The sequence below is a fragment of the Perna viridis genome, chromosome 1, assembly GCF_037379345.1.
Source record: "Perna viridis isolate PV_CMFRI_1.1 ecotype Kerala chromosome 1, ASM3737934v1, whole genome shotgun sequence".
In the NCBI taxonomy this organism is placed as follows: domain Eukaryota; kingdom Metazoa; phylum Mollusca; class Bivalvia; order Mytilida; family Mytilidae; genus Perna; species Perna viridis.
In genome coordinates this window covers 70,873,662-70,893,912 of record NC_142445.1, presented here as the reverse complement: position 1 = coordinate 70,893,912, position 20,251 = coordinate 70,873,662, and the positions used below count along the sequence as shown (strand labels likewise).

The window sequence follows — 20,251 nt, the reverse complement described above, 5'->3', positions numbered from 1 at the left end:
TTATTTAAGTTACTTTATGTTCTTTGTTATGTTTGTCTGTTTTCCATGTCTAGTCTTTGTCCCTTGATTACATTCTTTTGATTTCCTCTAGATCTTGGTTCCCTTGATTACTCTTTCAACTTTATTGTTATAGTGTTATTTAAGTAATTAATTGTATCCTTTTTAAATTCCAGATGGCTAACGGCTAACAATACTTGAGGAAATAAAAGAAAAATCCAACCATAACGTACATTCCTGCGCACGGTAAAATCAGACCTTCTGAATAGCGGGAAATCTATATTAGCTGAAAAGACCAAGAAAATTAAGGCAAGCTACAAGAATCATTTGACAACAAAGCTCCAAAGTTATATGAATTCCACTTTAACATCACAGAAAGAAAGATATTTCGCAAAAATCTTTACGACGCTGGAGTTGAGTTCCGCATGAACTTAAAAGAGTTTAAAGAAGATTTTGATTCGTGGCTTCAAAACCTTCAAAGGAGCATCATCAACGAATCATGGTTGCTGCATTTGTTCCATAAATATGAGGATCGAAGGTCCTATAAGTTTGACTTTTTACTATATGGTTATGTCGTTGCCATTCCTATTGCGAAACTTGTTCTAGTAGGAAAGTTTCTAATAGAAGAGGTTGATGAGCTAAAAGTGAAAAATCCTAGTACCAGAATTCAAAGGGAAGTTGACTACCTTGGCTTCCAAGTAGCAGAAATAACTGAAAACTTTGTAATGCATCTAGACAAGCAGATAAAACATCTTGAAAATATTGAAATGCTAAATTTAAGCCCCACGTCTGAAGCGTTAGTCAGTGAACTCAGCCATACAATTGATGAATTATTTATTGGCGATTTTCTTGATCGAAGTCGTACTGCATAACATTAACCCTGAGGATGTACATGTAGTACGTGAAATAGATAAGTCTACATATAATGTGCACGAGGTGAAACACACAATGTTTGGTACAATGAAAAAGAAAGAGACGCACAAATTTGTCCCAAATATTAGTGATGAGTGATGATAAGAAATAGAGCGACCTTTTCAATACAGAGAGCTGTTCTTACAAAGTGTCCTGCTGTAGGGAACTGCTGCTTACGAGGTAAAACCATTCTCTACTGAAAAAAAAAAAAACCAAACAGAACGTGCAGATATATTTAGCATTGTCACACGAGTAAACATTGTCCGTGGTGTAGTATTTTGATGTTGACCCTGTCCGTCTATCATAGGATATGTGACCCCCCCCCCCCCAAAAAAAAAAAGAAAAAAAAAGGAAAAATACAAATAGTAGATTTCACAATGTATAAATTAATCTTGATTTATGACATCCCAGTGATTTTTTTTCTATCAAGGCACCTAAATGTAAGACTAATTTTACACTTACGGTTTTTTTCAATATAGATCATTGGTTCGAAGTTGTCATCTTTATTTTATACCTGACCATTGTCATTATAGGAAACTAAGTAGACTACAAACTATCTCAAGCGTGGATAGTTTTTTTTTCAAATACTATGGTTCCAGTTTAAAGGCGGAGGGTTTCTCTATAACTTTACACCAGTTTATGGAGAGGTGCGAGGGCAACATTTGCGACGTTTTGAAAATGGGAAACTACCGTATCAAGATAAACTAAAAATGTGTCTCGGTGCTGCAAAAGCACTTCATTTTCTTCATGACCATGGAATTGTACACAAAGATATAAAACCCCAGAATTTTCTTGCGTGGAATCAAATAATAGTTTATATCAATAAGTTTTGGACAGATCTAAGATTAAGATTTAAATAATGTTTATTTTCTTGACTCAAAATTGATTATACTTAAAAGAAAACTAAAATATCACGCAAAGAAAAACCTCTGCAAAAAGCCGTTTTCATCGATTCCCTTTAATGATATTCAATCAGAAATAAAATTGGAATGGAAATAAAAAAAAATGCATCGTTTTCTTAGTTGGATGTTCGTATTTGATAAACGCCATTGGCGTTATTAAAGCCTGAATCTCGCAATGATACCATAGCCTTAAAACTAATCGGTAACATTGTTCACGCTTATCTGAAGGGTTAAGAGATCATACTGAAAGTTTTTAACTATGGTTCATGTAGAAAAATTGTTATTCTTGCGTACCTTTGTTTTACCACAATGAAGTTATTCCTGTAATAGGATATTTGTTTGTTAGAATATTTGCTGTATGATATAAATAATAACAATCTTTTTCAATAACATGCTTTCCTTTAACCAATTTATTTAAGGTGCAAAGGAAGGAGACAAAGTTATCACAAGGGGTGCATTTCGGGGAACACCCTAATACCATGCACCAGAAATCAACTGTGAATACCCTCTACATACAACTAAGTCAGATATTTACAGCTTAGGACTTTTAGGGGAAATTTGTGGAGAAAAAAACAGCAATCGGTTGTTTAGGTAGATCTGGTGTAACCGTTGGAAATGTCAATGCTGTTCCAATAAAGATTCAAACTGAAATGAAGAGAGTTATACATGATTGCACAAGTGATGATTCAGGTGATAGATTGAACATTCAAAATGTTCTGGACGTTCTAAACGCTTTACTTTTACCTATTCAACCAGAAACACAGTGAGCTCAGCCTCTCTTTTTACTCAGACAACTCACAGCAAGGCTAATGAATTGCCGGATTGAAAACCCACCGAACTGGCACTTACTGGTATCTGATTTGACCTATTTGCAATTTGACAGATGCCGCCAACAGAGCAGCATATACTTACCATTCCAGATCAATTGATGTTACTATCGGTTTTTTTTTTAATTTATTTATTTTTTTTTTTTGGTGGTATTTTATATAGCGAGTACTTAAATTACTTGTGTGTGTGTGTGTATTTGTTTAACTAATATTTATACAATGTATATTATTGTATTATATTCTCCTGTCTATACTCGAATTCACCTCAGCCTGTTTTCAGTTTTTTTAAATTATCTTGTAAATTACACATAAGTTCCTTTAAAAAAATTGCTATTTTATTCATGTCGTTCTGTACTACAACTCTCATACAATTATTACTCGTTCTTACCTCCGAGATCGAAATATTTCCATATTTATTTTTTACGAAGATTTTGCACTGAACGTATTGTTTATCCGCCATCTTGTTTCTATGGATATTTTTAAAATGTTCCCTATTATCTCACAATTGAAGAGCTGAAATACCATGATTTCCCGCGTTTATATATATACAACGTCTCAGGATGTGACGACTCTATTCGCTACACTGTAACAGTTACAGTTACAGTCCTAGACTATTCCTACAAGGAGGAATGACCCGGCCAGCGAAAGCTGTATTTTTTATATAGCCTAGCTGGCCGAGTGGTCTAGGGCGCTGGACTTAGTGCAGGCGGTGTTGCCATAGATGTCACAGCGGTACGAGTTCGAGTCCAACGGAGGGAATGACCAAAAATTTGCTTCGCAAATTTGACAGTTCTAACATCGTTGGGAATTTTTCAGACCCTTCTATAAGTTTACGTTATCTTCCCTGTATCAATTTGATCCGATGGAGCAGTGTAGCGAATAGAGTCGTCACATTCTGAGACGTTGTATAATATTGATTTGTTGTGACATGCATCATTAATTTGATCATCTAACATCGTTGGGAATTTTTCAGACCCTTATATATATATATATATATATATGTATATGTATATATGTATAAATATATATATATAAGTCTAAAGGATTGTACAACGATACCGATAAAGATGTTAACACACTATAATAAAGTATATAATGGTTAACACACAATAATAAAGTATATAATGGGCAAAATTTTCAGTCAACAAATGACCTTCTTCAGTGCCTTAAATAAACTGAGTGTGTATGAAAGTAAACGGTCTGTGAACACAACTCACTACCTAATCAGGTGAATACCTGTGACGTATAATTTTTTTTTCTTTAAAGAAGTAAATGTTATGTTTATAAAAAAACTTAGGGTAACACATGGATGTGTACGTACGTGTATCTCCGCTGTTCCACTGTTGCTGTTGTCAAGAACCTAACCCGCCTTGTAAAAAAATGTAACTCCCATTGTATTATCAAAATCGAAGCATAGCTTTTCTTGGATAGAAAGGCAATCAATTTCTTGTTTGGAATTAGTAGCTGTCGTCTGCATTTTGTTTACGTCTCATGATATGTGTAAAATATTCCCAGTTTCCGTGGAGAACTGTAATATTTCCGGTATCTTTACAGATCTGACAGGCCAAAACTGAAATGGATATTGCTAGAGATGCCTTTAAGGGATAAAAAAATGTGCAGTATTGCGAAGTGCTATAAAGTTATTGACCATTTTGAGAGCGGAAAGGGGTATGGGGTTGGAATTTTTTTTTTGGGGGGGGAATTGTTCAAGTTATTCATTTATTTTTAAAAAAACTCCCCCATTAATAAACAAGACAGATATTCAAATAGAAATATTGATTTTGCTTGCTGCTTAAATATAAATAAAAATATTGCACTTGCGAAGCATAATTTTTTATCCGGGTTGAACCCTCCACTCTATGTAATGTCCTTTATTATTTTTACGAGTCTCGCACTGATGATACACGTATGGTAAAGCTCACGGTGCTAATTTTTTCATCCGGGTTGAACCCCCACTCTATGTAATGTCATTTATTATTTTTACCAGTCTCGCACTGATGATACACGTATGGTAAAGCTCACGGTGCTCGCTGATTTAGGCAATGCCTACCCCATATTAACGCGATGTATTGTCATTGGCATAACCAATCATAAAGTAAAATTTCTTGGTAGTATGGATGTGGGAACCGATTAGTATTTTTCAGGGAGATTAAGGGGATTAGCCGTAATGTGCATGTAGAGGGAGGGGGACCTGAAATGGACCTTGGTATGACCGGAAGTGTACCTTGGGTGACCGGAAGTGGACTTATATGGGGGACCAATAAAGGGAACATGGGGACCTTTTGATGCAGGAAGGGGGTCTTAAAGGTATCCTCATTAAGTGTCTTAATTAGTGTCATTATATAGAATGGTGTAAACAGGTAAGTATAAAAAGGGGGAGGGCATTATGACTAGAGTTATCTTACTTTGTTTATATTAGTGTTACAGTGAGGGTTATAAGTCACGGGTTAGGGTAAGATTTAGTATTAGATCTTGAGTAAGTTCTTCGTCTTGGATACCGTTAGATCTGAGTTAGGTCTTCGTCCTGGATACGGTTAGATCTAGGGTAAGGTCTTCGTCTAGGATACGGTTAGATCTAGGGTTAGGTCTTCGTCTTGGATATGGTTAGATCTAGGGTAAGGTCTTCGTTCTGGATACGGTTAGATCTAGGGTTAGGTCTTCGTCTAGGATACGGTTAGATCTAGGGTAGGTCTTCGTCTTGGATATGGTTAGATCTAGGGTAAGGTCTTCGTCCTGGATACGGTTAGATCTAGGGTTAGGTCTACGTCTTGGATACGGTAAGATCTAGGGTTAGGTCTTCGTCCTGGATACGGTAAGATCTAGGGGTTAGGTCTTCGTCTTGGATACGGTTAGATCTAGGGTTAGGTCTTCGTCTAGGATACGGTTAGATCTAGGGTTAGGTCTTCGTCTAGGATACGGTTAGATCTAGGGTTAGGTCTTCGTCTTGGATACGGTTAGATCTAGGGTTAGGTCTACGTCTTGGATACGGTAAGATCTAGGGTTAGGTCTACGTCTTGGATACGGTAAGATCTAGGGTTAGGTCTTCGTCCTGAATACGGTTAGATCTAGGGTAAGGTCTTCGTCCTGGATACGGTTAGATCTAGGGTTAGGTCTTCGTCTTGGATACGGTCAGATCTAGGGTTAGGTCTACGTCTTGGATACGGTAAGATCTAGGGTAAGGTCTTCGTCCTGGATACGGTTAGATCTAGGGTTAGGTCTTCGTCTTGGATACGGTTAGATCTAGGTTTAGGTCTTCGTTCTGGATACGGTTAGATCTAGGGTTAGGTCTTCGTCCTGGATACGGTTAGATCTAGGGTTAGGTCTTCATCTAGGATACGGTTAGATCTAGGGTAAGGTCTTCGTCCTGGATACGGTTAGATCTAGGGTTACGTCTTCGTCTTGGATACGGTTAGATCTAGGGTTAGGTCTACGTCTTGGATACGGTAAGATCTAGGGTAAGGTCTTCGTCCTGGATACGGTTAGATCTAGGGTTAGGTCTTCGTCTTGGATACGGTTAGATCTAGGTTTAGGTCTTCGTCCTGGATACGGTTAGATCTAGGGTTAGGTCTTCGTCTTGGATATGGTTAGATCTAGGGTTAGGTCTTCATCTAGGATACGGTTAGATCTAGGGTTAGGTCTTCGTCTAGGATACGGTTAGATCTAGGGGTTAGGTCTTCGTCCTGGATACGGTTAGATCTAGGGTTAGGTCTTCGTCTAGGATACTGTTAGATCTAGTGTTAGGTCTTCGTCTAGGATACGGTTAGGTCTAGGGTTAGGTGTTCGTCTTGGATACGGTTAGATCTAGGGTTAGGTCTCCGTCTTGGATACGGTTAGATCTAGGGTTAGGTCTTCGTCTTGGATACGGTAAGATCTAGGGTAGGTCTTCGTCTAGGATACGGTTAGATCTAGGGTTAGGTCTTCGTCTTGGATACGGTTAGATCTAGGGTTAGGTCTTCGTCCTGGATACGGTTAGATCTAGGGTTAGGTCTTCGTCCTGGATACGGTTAGATCTAGGGTTAGATCTTCGTCTTGGATACGGTTAGATCTAGGGTTAGGTCTTCATCTTGGATACGGTTAGATCTAGGGTTAGGTCTTCGTCCTGGATACGGTTAGATCTAGGGTTAGGTCTTCGTCCTGGATACGGTTAGATCTAGGGTTAGGTCTTCGTCTTGGATACGGTTAGATCTAGGGTTAGGTCTTCGTCCTGGATACGGTTAGATCTAGGGTTAGGTCTTCGTCTAGGATACGGTTAGATCTAGGGTTAGGTCTTCGTCTAGGATACGGTTAGATCTAGGGTTAGGTCTTCGTCTTGGATACGGTTAGATCTAGGGTTAGGTCTTCGTCTTGGATACGGTTAGATCTAGGGTTAGGTCTTCGTCTTGGATACGGTTAGATCTAGGGGTAAGGTCTTCGTCTTGGATACGGTCAGATCTAGGGGTTAGGTCTTCGTCTTGGATACGGTTAGATCTAGGGTTAGGTCTTCGTCTTGGATACGGTTAGATCTAAGGTTAGGTCTTCGTCTTGGATACGGTTAGATCTAGGGTTAGGTCTACGTCTTGGATACGGTTAGTTCTGGGGTTAGGTCTTCGTCTTGGATACGGTTAGATCTAGGGTTAGGTCTTCGTCCTGGATACGGTTAGATCTAGGGGTTAGGTCTTCGTCTTGGATACGGTTAGATCTAGGGTTAGGTCTTCGTCTTGGATACGGTTAGATCTAAGGTTAGGTCTTCGTCTTGGATACGGTTAGATCTAGGGTTAGGTCTACGTCTTGGATACGGTTAGATCTAAGGTTAGGTCTTCGTCCTGGATACGATTAGATCTAGGGTTAGGTCTTCGTCTTGGATACGGTTAGATCTAGGGTTAGGTCTTCGTCTTGGATACGGTTAGATCTAGGGTTAGGTCTTCGTCTTGGATACGGTTAGATCTAGGGGTAAGGTCTTCGTCTTGGATACGGTTAGATCTAGGGTTAGGTCTTCGTCTTGGATACGGTTAGATCTAAGGTTAGGTCTTCGTCTTGGATACGGTTAGATCTAGGGTTAGGTCTACGTCTTGGATACGGTTAGTTCTGGGGTTAGGTCTTCGTCTTGGATACGGTTAGATCTAGGGTTAGGTCTTCGTCCTGGATACGGTTAGATCTAGGGGTTAGGTCTTCGTCTTGGATACGGTTAGATCTAGGGTTAGGTCTTCGTCTTGGATACGGTTAGATCTAAGGTTAGGTCTTCGTCTTGGATACGGATAGATCTAGGGTTAGGTCTACGTCTTGGATACGGTTAGATCTAAGGTTAGGTCTTCGTCCTGGATACGATTAGATCTAGGGTTAGGTCTTCGTCTTGGATACGGTTAGATCTAGGGTTAGGTCTTCGTCTTGGATACGGTTAGATCTAGGGTTAGGTCTTGGTCCTGGATACAATTAGATCTAGGGTTAGGTCTTCGTCTTGGATACGGTTAGATCTAGGGTTAGGTCTTCGTCCTGGATACGATTAGATCTAGGGTTAGGTCTTCGTCCTGGATACGGTTAGATCTAGGGTTAGGTCTTCGTCTTGGATACGGTTAGATCTAGGGTTAGGTCTTCGTCTTGGATACGGTTAGATCTAGGGTTAGGTCTTCGTCTTGGATACGGTTAGATCTAGGGGTTAGGTCTTCGTCTTGGATACGGTTAGATCTAGGGTTAGGTCTTCGTCTTGGATACGGTTAGATCTAGGGTTAGGTCTTCGTCTTGGATACGGTTAGATCTAAGGTTAGGTCTTCGTCTAGGATACGGTTAGATCTAGGGTTAGGTCTTCGTGTAGGATACAGTTAGATCTAGGGGTTAGGTCTTCGTCTAGGATACGGTTAGATCTAGGGTTAGGTCTTCGTCTTGGATACGGTTAGATCTAGGGTTAGGTCTTGGTCCTGGATACGGTTAGATCTAGGGTAGGTCTTCGTCTTGGATACGGTAAGATCTAGGGTTAGGTCTTCGTCCTGGATACGATTAGATCTAGGGTTAGGTCTTCGTCCTGGATACGGTTAGATCTAGGGTTAGGTCTTCGTCTAGGATACGGTTAGATCTAGGGTTAGGTCTTCATCTTGGATACGGTTAGATCTAGGGTTAGGTCTTCGTCTTGGATACGGTTAGATCTAGGGTTATGTCTTCGTCTAGGATACGGTTAGATCTAGGGTTAGGTCTTCGTCTTGGATACGATTAGATCTAGGGTTAGGTCTTCGTCCTGGATACGGTTAGATCTAGGGTTAGGTCTTCGTCTAGGATACGGTTAGATCTAGGGTTAGGTCTTCATCTTGGATACGGTTAGATCTAGGGTTAGGTCTTCGTCTTGGATACGGTTAGATCTAGGGTTATGTCTTCGTCTTGGATACGGTTAGATCTAGGGTTATGTCTTCGTCTTGGATACGGTTAGATCTAGGGTTAGGTCTTCGTCTAGGATACGGTTAGATCTAGGGTTAGGTCTTCGTCTTGGATACGGTTAGATCTAGGGTTATGTCTTCGTCTTGGATACGGTTAGATCTAGGGTTAGGTCTTCGTCCTGGATACGGTTAGATCTAGGGTTAGGTCTTCGTCTTGGATACGGTTAGATCTAGGGTTAGGTCTTCGTCTTGGATACGGTTAGATCTAAGGTTAGGTCTTCGTCTTGGATACAGTTAGATCTAGGGTTAGGTCTTCGTCTTGGATACGGTTAGTTCTGGGTTAGGTCTTCGTCTTGGATACGGTTAGATCTAGGGTTAGGTCTACGTCTTGGATACGGTTAGTTCTGGGTTAGGTCTTCGTCTAGGATACGGTTAGATCTAGGGTTAGGTCTTCGTCTTGGATATGGTTAGATCTAGGGTAAGGTCTTCGTTCTGGATACGGTTAGATCTAGGGTTAGGTCTTCGTCTAGGATACGGTTAGATCTAGGGTAGGTCTTCGTCTTGGATATGGTTAGATCTAGGGTAAGGTCTTCGTCCTGGATACGGTTAGATCTAGGGTTAGGTCTACGTCTTGGATACGGTAAGATCTAGGGTTAGGTCTTCGTCCTGGATACGGTAAGATCTAGGGGTTAGGTCTTCGTCTTGGATACGGTTAGATCTAGGGTTAGGTCTTCGTCTAGGATACGGTTAGATCTAGGGTTAGGTCTTCGTCTAGGATACGGTTAGATCTAGGGTTAGGTCTTCGTCTTGGATACGGTTAGATCTAGGGTTAGGTCTACGTCTTGGATACGGTAAGATCTAGGGTTAGGTCTTCGTCCTGAATACGGTTAGATCTAGGGTAAGGTCTTCGTCCTGGATACGGTTAGATCTAGGGTTAGGTCTTCGTCTTGGATACGGTCAGATCTAGGGTTAGGTCTACGTCTTGGATACGGTAAGATCTAGGGTAAGGTCTTCGTCCTGGATACGGTTAGATCTAGGGTTAGGTCTTCGTCTTGGATACGGTTAGATCTAGGTTTAGGTCTTCGTTCTGGATACGGTTAGATCTAGGGTTAGGTCTTCGTCCTGGATACGGTTAGATCTAGGGTTAGGTCTTCATCTAGGATACGGTTAGATCTAGGGTAAGGTCTTCGTCCTGGATACGGTTAGATCTAGGGTTACGTCTTCGTCTTGGATACGGTTAGATCTAGGGTTAGGTCTACGTCTTGGATACGGTAAGATCTAGGGTAAGGTCTTCGTCCTGGATACGGTTAGATCTAGGGTTAGGTCTTCGTCTTGGATACGGTTAGATCTAGGTTTAGGTCTTCGTCCTGGATACGGTTAGATCTAGGGTTAGGTCTTCGTCTTGGATATGGTTAGATCTAGGGTTAGGTCTTCATCTTGGATACGGTTAGATCTAGGGTTAGGTCTTCGTCTAGGATACGGTTAGATCTAGGGGTTAGGTCTTCGTCCTGGATACGGTTAGATCTAGGGTTAGGTCTTCGTCTAGGATACTGTTAGATCTAGTGTTAGGTCTTCGTCTAGGATACGGTTAGGTCTAGGGTTAGGTGTTCGTCTTGGATACGGTTAGATCTAGGGTTAGGTCTCCGTCTTGGATACGGTTAGATCTAGGGTTAGGTCTTCGTCTTGGATACGGTAAGATCTAGGGTAGGTCTTCGTCTAGGATACGGTTAGATCTAGGGTTAGGTCTTCGTCTTGGATACGGTTAGATCTAGGGTTAGGTCTTCGTCCTGGATACGGTTAGATCTAGGGGTTAGGTCTTCGTCTTGGATACGGTTAGATCTAGGGTTAGGTCTTCGTCTTGGATACGGTTAGATCTAAGGTTAGGTCTTCGTCTTGGATACGGTTAGATCTAGGGTTAGGTCTACGTCTTGGATACGGTTAGATCTAAGGTTAGGTCTTCGTCCTGGATACGATTAGATCTAGGGTTAGGTCTTCGTCTTGGATACGGTTAGATCTAGGGTTAGGTCTTCGTCTTGGATACGGTTAGATCTAGGGTTAGGTCTTCGTCTTGGATACGGTTAGATCTAGGGGTAAGGTCTTCGTCTTGGATACGGTTAGATCTAGGGTTAGGTCTTCGTCTTGGATACGGTTAGATCTAAGGTTAGGTCTTCGTCTTGGATACGGTTAGATCTAGGGTTAGGTCTACGTCTTGGATACGGTTAGTTCTGGGGTTAGGTCTTCGTCTTGGATACGGTTAGATCTAGGGTTAGGTCTTCGTCCTGGATACGGTTAGATCTAGGGGTTAGGTCTTCGTCTTGGATACGGTTAGATCTAGGGTTAGGTCTTCGTCTTGGATACGGTTAGATCTAAGGTTAGGTCTTCGTCTTGGATACGGTTAGATCTAGGGTTAGGTCTACGTCTTGGATACGGTTAGATCTAAGGTTAGGTCTTCGTCCTGGATACGATTAGATCTAGGGTTAGGTCTTCGTCTTGGATACGGTTAGATCTAGGGTTAGGTCTTCGTCTTGGATACGGTTAGATCTAGGGTTAGGTCTTGGTCCTGGATACAATTAGATCTAGGGTTAGGTCATCGTCTTGGATACGGTTAGATCTAGGGTTAGGTCTTCGTCCTGGATACGATTAGATCTAGGGTTAGGTCTTCGTCCTGGATACGGTTAGATCTAGGGTTAGGTCTTCGTCTTGGATACGGTTAGATCTAGGGTTAGGTCTTCGTCTTGGATACGGTTAGATCTAGGGTTAGGTCTTCGTCTTGGATACGGTTAGATCTAGGGGTTAGGTCTTCGTCTTGGATACGGTTAGATCTAGGGTTAGGTCTTCGTCTTGGATACGGTTAGATCTAGGGTTAGGTCTTCGTCTTGGATACGGTTAGATCTAAGGTTAGGTCTTCGTCTAGGATACGGTTAGATCTAGGGTTAGGTCTTCGTGTAGGATACAGTTAGATCTAGGGGTTAGGTCTTCGTCTAGGATACGGTTAGATCTAGGGTTAGGTCTTCGTCTTGGATACGGTTAGATCTAGGGTTAGGTCTTGGTCCTGGATACGGTTAGATCTAGGGTAGGTCTTCGTCTTGGATACGGTAAGATCTAGGGTTAGGTCTTCGTCCTGGATACGATTAGATCTAGGGTTAGGTCTTCGTCCTGGATACGGTTAGATCTAGGGTTAGGTCTTCGTCTAGGATACGGTTAGATCTAGGGTTAGGTCTTCATCTTGGATACGGTTAGATCTAGGGTTAGGTCTTCGTCTTGGATACGGTTAGATCTAGGGTTATGTCTTCGTCTAGGATACGGTTAGATCTAGGGTTAGGTCTTCGTCTTGGATACGATTAGATCTAGGGTTAGGTCTTCGTCCTGGATACGGTTAGATCTAGGGTTAGGTCTTCGTCTAGGATACGGTTAGATCTAGGGTTAGGTCTTCATCTTGGATACGGTTAGATCTAGGGTTAGGTCTTCGTCTTGGATACGGTTAGATCTAGGGTTATGTCTTCGTCTAGGATACGGTTAGATCTAGGGTTAGGTCTTCGTCTTGGATACGGTTAGATCTAAGGTTAGGTCTTCGTCTTGGATACAGTTAGATCTAGGGTTAGGTCTTCGTCTTGGATACGGTTAGTTCTGGGTTAGGTCTTCGTCTTGGATACGGTTAGATCTAGGGTTAGGTCTACGTCTTGGATACGGTTAGTTCTGGGTTAGGTCTTCGTCTTGGATACAGTTAGATCTAGGGTTAGGTCTTCGTCTAGGATACGGTTAGATCTAGGGTTAGGTCTTCGTCTTGGATACGGTTAGATCTAGGGTTAGGTCTTGGTCCTGGATACGGTTAGATCTAGGGTAGGTCTTCGTCTTGGATACGGTAAGATCTAGGGTTAGGTCTTCGTCCTGGATACGATTAGATCTAGGGTTAGGTCTTCGTCCTGGATACGGTTAGATCTAGGGTTAGGTCTTCGTCTAGGATACGGTTAGATCTAGGGTTAGGTCTTCATCTTGGATACGGTTAGATCTAGGGTTAGGTCTTCATCTTGGATACGGTTAGATCTAGGGTTAGGTCTTCGTCTAGGATACGGTTAGATCTAGGGTTAGGTCTTCGTCTTGGATACGGTTAGATCTAGGGTTAGGTCTTCGTCCTGGATACGGTTAGATCTAGGGTTAGGTCTTCATCTAGGATACGGTTAGATCTAGGGGTTAGGTCTTCGTCCTGGATACGGTTAGATCTAGGGTTAGGTCTTCGTCTAGGATACGGTTAGATCTAGGGTTAGGTCTTCATCTAGGATACGGTTAGATCTAGGGTTAGGTCTTCGTCTAGGATACGGTTAGATCTAGGGTTAGGTCTTCGTCCTGGATACGGTTAGATCTAGGTTTAGGTCTGCGTCTTGGATACGGTTAGATCTAGGGTTAGGTTTTCGTCCTGGATACGGTTAGATCTAGGGTTAGGTCTTCGTCCTGGATACGGTTAGATCTAGGGTTAGGTCTTCATCTAGGATACGGTTAGATCTAGGGTTAGGTCTTCGTCTAGGATACGGTTAGATCTAGGGTTAGGTCTTCGTCCTGGATACGGTTAGATCTAGGTTTAGGTCTGCGTCTTGGATACGGTTAGATCTAGGGTTAGGTCTTCGTCCTGGATACGGTTAGATCTAGGGTTAGGTCTTCATCTAGGATACGGTTAGATCTAGGGTTAGGTCTTCGTCTAGGATACGGTTAGATCTAAGGTTAGGTCTTCGTCTTGGATACGATTAGATCTAGGGTTAGGTCTTCGTCTTGGATACGGTAAGATCTAGGGTTAGGTCTACGTCTTGGATACGGTTAGATCTAAGGTTAGGTCTTCGTCCTGGATACGGTTAGATCTAGGGTTAGGTCTTCGTCCTGGATACGGTAAGATCTAGGGTTAGGTCTACGTCTTGGATACGGTTAGATCTAAGGTTAGGTCTTCGTCCTGGATACGATTAGATCTAGGGTTAGGTCTTCGTCTTGGATACGGTTAGATCTAGGGTTAGGTCTTCGTCTTGGATACGGTTAGATCTAGGGTTAGGTCTTGGTCCTGGATACGATTAGATCTAGGGTTAGGTCTTCGTCTTGGATACGGTTAGATCTAGGGTTAGGTCTTCGTCCTGGATACGATTAGATCTAGGGTTAGGTCTTCGTCCTGGATACGGTTAGATCTAGGGTTAGGTCTTCGTCTAGGATACGGTTAGATCTAGGGTTAGGTCTTCGTCTTGGATACGGTTAGATCTAGGGTTAGGTCTTCGTCCTGGATACGGTTAGATCTAGGGTTAGGTCTTCGTCCTGGATACGGTTAGATCTAGGGTTAGGTCTTCGTCTAGGATACGGTTAGATCTAGGGTTAGGTCTTCGTCTAGGATACGGTTAGATCTAGGGTTAGGTCTTCGTCTTGGATACGGTTAGATCTAGGGGTTAGGTCTTCGTCTTGGATACGGTTAGATCTAGGGTTAGGTCTTCGTCTTGGATACGGTTAGATCTAGGGTTAGGTCTTCGTCTTGGATACGGTTAGATCTAAGGTTAGGTCTTCGTCTAGGATACGGTTAGATCTAGGGTTAGGTCTTCGTGTAGGATACAGTTAGATCTAGGGGTTAGGTCTTCGTCTAGGATACGGTTAGATCTAGGGTTAGGTCTTCGTCTTGGATACGGTTAGATCTAGGGTTAGGTCTTGGTCCTGGATACGGTTAGATCTAGGGTAGGTCTTCGTCTTGGATACGGTAAGATCTAGGGTTAGGTCTTCGTCCTGGATACGATTAGATCTAGGGTTAGGTCTTCGTCCTGGATACGGTTAGATCTAGGGTTAGGTCTTCGTCTAGGATACGGTTAGATCTAGGGTTAGGTCTTCATCTTGGATACGGTTAGATCTAGGGTTAGGTCTTCGTCTTGGATACGGTTAGATCTAGGGTTATGTCTTCGTCTAGGATACGGTTAGATCTAGGGTTAGGTCTTCGTCTTGGATACGATTAGATCTAGGGTTAGGTCTTCGTCCTGGATACGGTTAGATCTAGGGTTAGGTCTTCGTCTAGGATACGGTTAGATCTAGGGTTAGGTCTTCATCTTGGATACGGTTAGATCTAGGGTTAGGTCTTCGTCTTGGATACGGTTAGATCTAGGGTTATGTCTTCGTCTAGGATACGGTTAGATCTAGGGTTAGGTCTTCGTCTTGGATACGGTTAGATCTAAGGTTAGGTTTTCGTCTTGGATACAGTTAGATCTAGGGTTAGGTCTTCGTCTTGGATACGGTTAGTTCTGGGTTAGGTCTTCGTCTTGGATACGGTTAGATCTAGGGTTAGGTCTACGTCTTGGATACGGTTAGTTCTGGGTTAGGTCTTCGTCTTGGATACAGTTAGATCTAGGGTTAGGTCTTCGTCTAGGATACGGTTAGATCTAGGGTTAGGTCTTCGTCTTGGATACGGTTAGATCTAGGGTTAGGTCTTGGTCCTGGATACGGTTAGATCTAGGGTAGGTCTTCGTCTTGGATACGGTAAGATCTAGGGTTAGGTCTTCGTCCTGGATACGATTAGATCTAGGGTTAGGTCTTCGTCCTGGATACGGTTAGATCTAGGGTTAGGTCTTCGTCTAGGATACGGTTAGATCTAGGGTTAGGTCTTCATCTTGGATACGGTTAGATCTAGGGTTAGGTCTTCATCTTGGATACGGTTAGATCTAGGGTTAGGTCTTCGTCTAGGATACGGTTAGATCTAGGGTTAGGTCTTCGTCTTGGATACGGTTAGATCTAGGGTTAGGTCTTCGTCCTGGATACGGTTAGATCTAGGGTTAGGTCTTCATCTAGGATACGGTTAGATCTAGGGGTTAGGTCTTCGTCCTGGATACGGTTAGATCTAGGGTTAGGTCTTCGTCTAGGATACGGTTAGATCTAGGGTTAGGTCTTCATCTAGGATACGGTTAGATCTAGGGTTAGGTCTTCGTCTAGGATACGGTTAGATCTAGGGTTAGGTCTTCGTCCTGGATACGGTTAGATCTAGGTTTAGGTCTGCGTCTTGGATACGGTTAGATCTAGGGTTAGGTTTTCGTCCTGGATACGGTTAGATCTAGGGTTAGGTCTTCGTCCTGGATACGGTTAGATCTAGGGTTAGGTCTTCGTCTAGGATACGGTTAGATCTAGGGTTAGGTCTTCATCTTGGATACGGTTAGATCTAGGGTTAGGTCTTCATCTTGGATACGGTTAGATCTAGGGTTAGGTCTTCGTCTAGGATACGGTTAGATCTAGGGTTAGGTCTTCGTCTTGGATACGGTTAGATCTAGGGTTAGGTCTTCGTCCTGGATACGGTTAGATCTAGGGTTAGGTCTTCATCTAGGATACGGTTAGATCTAGGGGTTAGGTCTTCGTCCTGGATACGGTTAGATCTAGGGTTAGGTCTTCGTCTAGGATACGGTTAGATCTAGGGTTAGGTCTTCATCTAGGATACGGTTAGATCTAGGGTTAGGTCTTCGTCTAGGATACGGTTAGATCTAGGGTTAGGTCTTCGTCCTGGATACGGTTAGATCTAGGTTTAGGTCTGCGTCTTGGATACGGTTAGATCTAGGGTTAGGTTTTCGTCCTGGATACGGTTAGATCTAGGGTTAGGTCTTCGTCCTGGATACGGTTAGATCTAGGGTTAGGTCTTCATCTAGGATACGGTTAGATCTAGGGTTAGGTCTTCGTCTAGGATACGGTTAGATCTAGGGTTAGGTCTTCGTCCTGGATACGGTTAGATCTAGGTTTAGGTCTGCGTCTTGGATACGGTTAGATCTAGAGTTAGGTCTTCGTCCTGGATACGGTTAGATCTAGGGTTAGGTCTTCGTCCTGGATACGGTTAGATCTAGGGTTAGGTCTTCATCTAGGATACGGTTAGATCTAGGGTTAGGTCTTCATCCTGGATACGGTTAGATCTAGGGTTAGGTCTTCATCTAGGATACGGTTAGATCTAGGGTTAGGTCTTCGTCTAGGATACGGTTAGATCTAGGGTTAGGTCTTCGTCCTGGATACGGTTAGATCTAGGTTTAGGTCTGCGTCTTGGATACGGTTAGATCTAGGGTTAGGTCTTCGTCCTGGATACGGTTAGATCTAGGGTTAGGTCTTCGTCTTGGATATGGTTAAGTGTTTGATTAAGTATAGGGTTACACAGAGTGTTATGCATAGTGTTAGGGTCAGGTTAAGGTTAGAGTTTCAGATAAGGTCTGGTGTCAAAAAAATTGTTCGAATGAACCATTAGTTATAGGCTCAGGTCAATGACAAGGGTTAAGTTTATGGTTAAGTGTTGGGTTGGACTTAGGGTAGGGTTATTTTTAAGGTTAGGGTCAGATGTTGATGTTTGTCTATGGTTAAGTTAGGGTTAGGATTAGGTCTAGAGATAGGTCTAGGTTAGGTTTCGGTTAATGTTAGATCTATACTTAGGTCTTGTGTCTGGTGTTGGTCTTGATGGTCTAGCATGAGGCCTTTGATTAAAGTTATAGAGTTACTTATGGGGTAAGGATAAGATACATGTACTTGTTTCGGTTCTGAATTATGTTTAGGCTTAGTGTTTGGAATACAGTTAAGAGTTTGTATTAAGGTGAAAGATACTGTCATTATAAAGTTAGATCTAAGGTTATGGTATGAATTTCAGCTAAGGTCTAGTATGAAGAAAGTTGCTAGAGTCAACCGTTAGGGTTAAGTTTATGGTTATGTGTACATTTAGGCCTAGGGTTATGTTTAAGGTAGGGGTCAGATGTTACCTTTTGTCTAGGGTTATGGTTAAGTCTAGAGTTAGGTCTATGTCAGGTCAGAAAGTCACACATAGAGTTTGTTAAGGGGATTAGGGTCAGGTCTCGATGGTTACTTGTTCGGGTTCGGGATTATGACTTGAGTCAGTGTTAGATTTAGATAGTTAGCGTGCGTGTCAAAGAACTAGGGTTAGAGTTTATGATAAAGTCCAGTGTCAAGAAAATTGTTAGAGTTAAACGTTATATATAGGTTCGGGTTAGGAGTAGCGGTATGGATAAGTGAAGGGTTAAGCTTAGGATTTATTTTTAAGGTTTGGGTCAAATGTTGATGTTTGTCCAGAGTTATGGTTAAGTTCAGGTTAGGGTTAGTGTAAGGATTAGGTTAGGGAAAGTTTTAGGATTACGATTATGGTTAAGTGTATGGTTAAGTATAGGGTTAGGGTTGAATCTTCATAATTGCGCAGGGTTACTTGTGTCTATCGCAGGTTTTGTATTGGTTAAGGCTTGGTATTAGACTTTGTGTTATGAATGTTATTGTTAAAGAAATAATCATCTAGTGTTAATCCTCATGTCAGGTTAAAGGTTTAGAGTTAAAGATAGACATAGTTAAGGTTAAGATGAGTGAAGGGGAAAATTGTAGGTGATTAGAATCAGTAGAGTAGTGACAAGAGTCGTTAGGGTCGGGCGTAAGTGTCAAGAATCGTTAGGGACGGGAGTAAGAGTCAAAAGTCGTTAGAGTCGGGGGTACGAGTCAAATGTCGGAGTAAAGAGTCGTTAGAGTCAAGAGTCGGAGTCAAGAGTCGTTAGAGTCAGAGCCAAGAGTCGTTAGAGTCAGAGCCAAGAGTCGTTAGAGTCGGAGTAAAGAGTCAATATTAAGGTTCAAAAGAAAGAAAGGGAAGAGTAAAGAGCCAAACATAGCCTCAAAAAGGGGGTAGAGTATGAAAGGAATATCAGCGAGAAGACTTGCAAAATTAGTCTTAAAAGTAAAAATAAAAACAATTGTTATCATTTGGTCTCAGTTGTCGAAGAAGAAGGTCGTCGTTTACAAGATGTCCACGACCGGTACATAATGCAAGATGATCTTTACAAGACGGTATAATATGAAACGTCATTTTAGGAAAACTCATGGACACCAAGCTTCAATTGATCTACACCATCGGAGTGACACCAGGTGTTTTCCTTATTCTAGACCAAGATCACTGCGTCCATCACGCTACGAGAACCATGCAAACAGACCAATACAGTCCACATACGCATTCTGTCCTGACAGAATCAATGCAAACTAGTCCATCGGACTATTATACTTTGATGACAGAACTACACCAATATGCTTTGGGAAAAGAAATAAAAAGCAAGATACTTTGATGAATGGACTATGCCAAGACTCTTATACAAAAGGGCTACCCCAATCGACCAAGGAAGAAACTCAAGAAAACTTACCCAAGGACCCAACGGACGAAAACTTTTCATACACCCAACAGATGATCCCCTTGCTCTCGACGTACCCAAAGGATACTTGGATGACCATTCAATGCCGTGGACCCATCCCTTTACCAGTGTCATAGCAGGACCCAGCCGAAGTGGAAAAACGATGTTTGTACGCCGATTCGTACAAAACGTGAAACATATGATGATGCCTAGACCCGATCGGATAACGTGGTGCTACGATGTGTACCAGACTATTTATGGAACCATGGAGGATGTCGACTTTGTACAAGGATTCCAGGACATCTTGGATCCCAGAGAGAGACACTTGCTTGTTGTAGACGATTCGGTCACTGAATCTATCTCGCATCTCTTTACGAAGTATTCTCACCATAAAAATATAAGTGTCATGTTGTTGGTCCAGAATCTGTTCAACAAAAACAAGTATCACAGAAACATCAGTCTGAATGCTCATTACCTGGTTCTTTTTAGAGAAATAGACGTATCACAGGCCATGACTATGGCCCAACAAATGTTTCCCAAAAAGACAAACTACTTTATGAAATCGTACGAGTATGCCACCGTCAAACCCCACGGATATTTATTGATCGACATGAAACAGAGAACTCCCGACAACTTGAGATTGAGAAGCAACATTTTCTCATGGGAAATTCAGGATTAGTTCTTGGATAAGAAAAAGTATAAATAGAGAAGAAAAAGGATATGTGGTCACTTCTTGGCCGAATCGCAAAGGAGATGGACGCACCCGGAGCAATAAAAATTTACAAGATAGTTCCCTGTCGAGGGATTCATTTAGAAGAGATCATCAGTCGTGATGCCATACACGTGCAATTGACGACAGGAAGGGCATAATGCAAGCCAAAGAATGAATTGACAAAAGAAAGTGGGGTCCCAAAAAGACCTCGCGGTAGACCAGCTGGAGGAAAGAAAAAAGCCAATAAAACAGATGTGACACTTATAAATGGAACTTTATAAAGAGAGGATTTCGGAACAAAGATCGTGTAGCTGTATTAAGAACGTAAATACTAGTGGAAACCAGAGCAGAATATCGTGCATCCTAGCATAAGAATCGATGGCCTTAAGAAATCAATAACGTTACAAAAGTTCGACTAGATGAA

General features: G+C 42.1%; 1 pseudogene across 1 annotated transcript; it reads left to right on the top strand.

Annotated features, from left to right (window-relative positions):
• Positions 1-231: 231 nt before the first annotated feature.
• Positions 232-2,889, top strand: LOC148630228 (uncharacterized; annotated as a pseudogene). The gene is made up of 2 exons (XR_015921689.1): positions 232-1,089; positions 2,231-2,889. The product of XR_015921689.1 is annotated as an uncharacterized LOC148630228 (transcript).
• Positions 2,890-20,251: the final 17,362 nt, after the last annotated feature.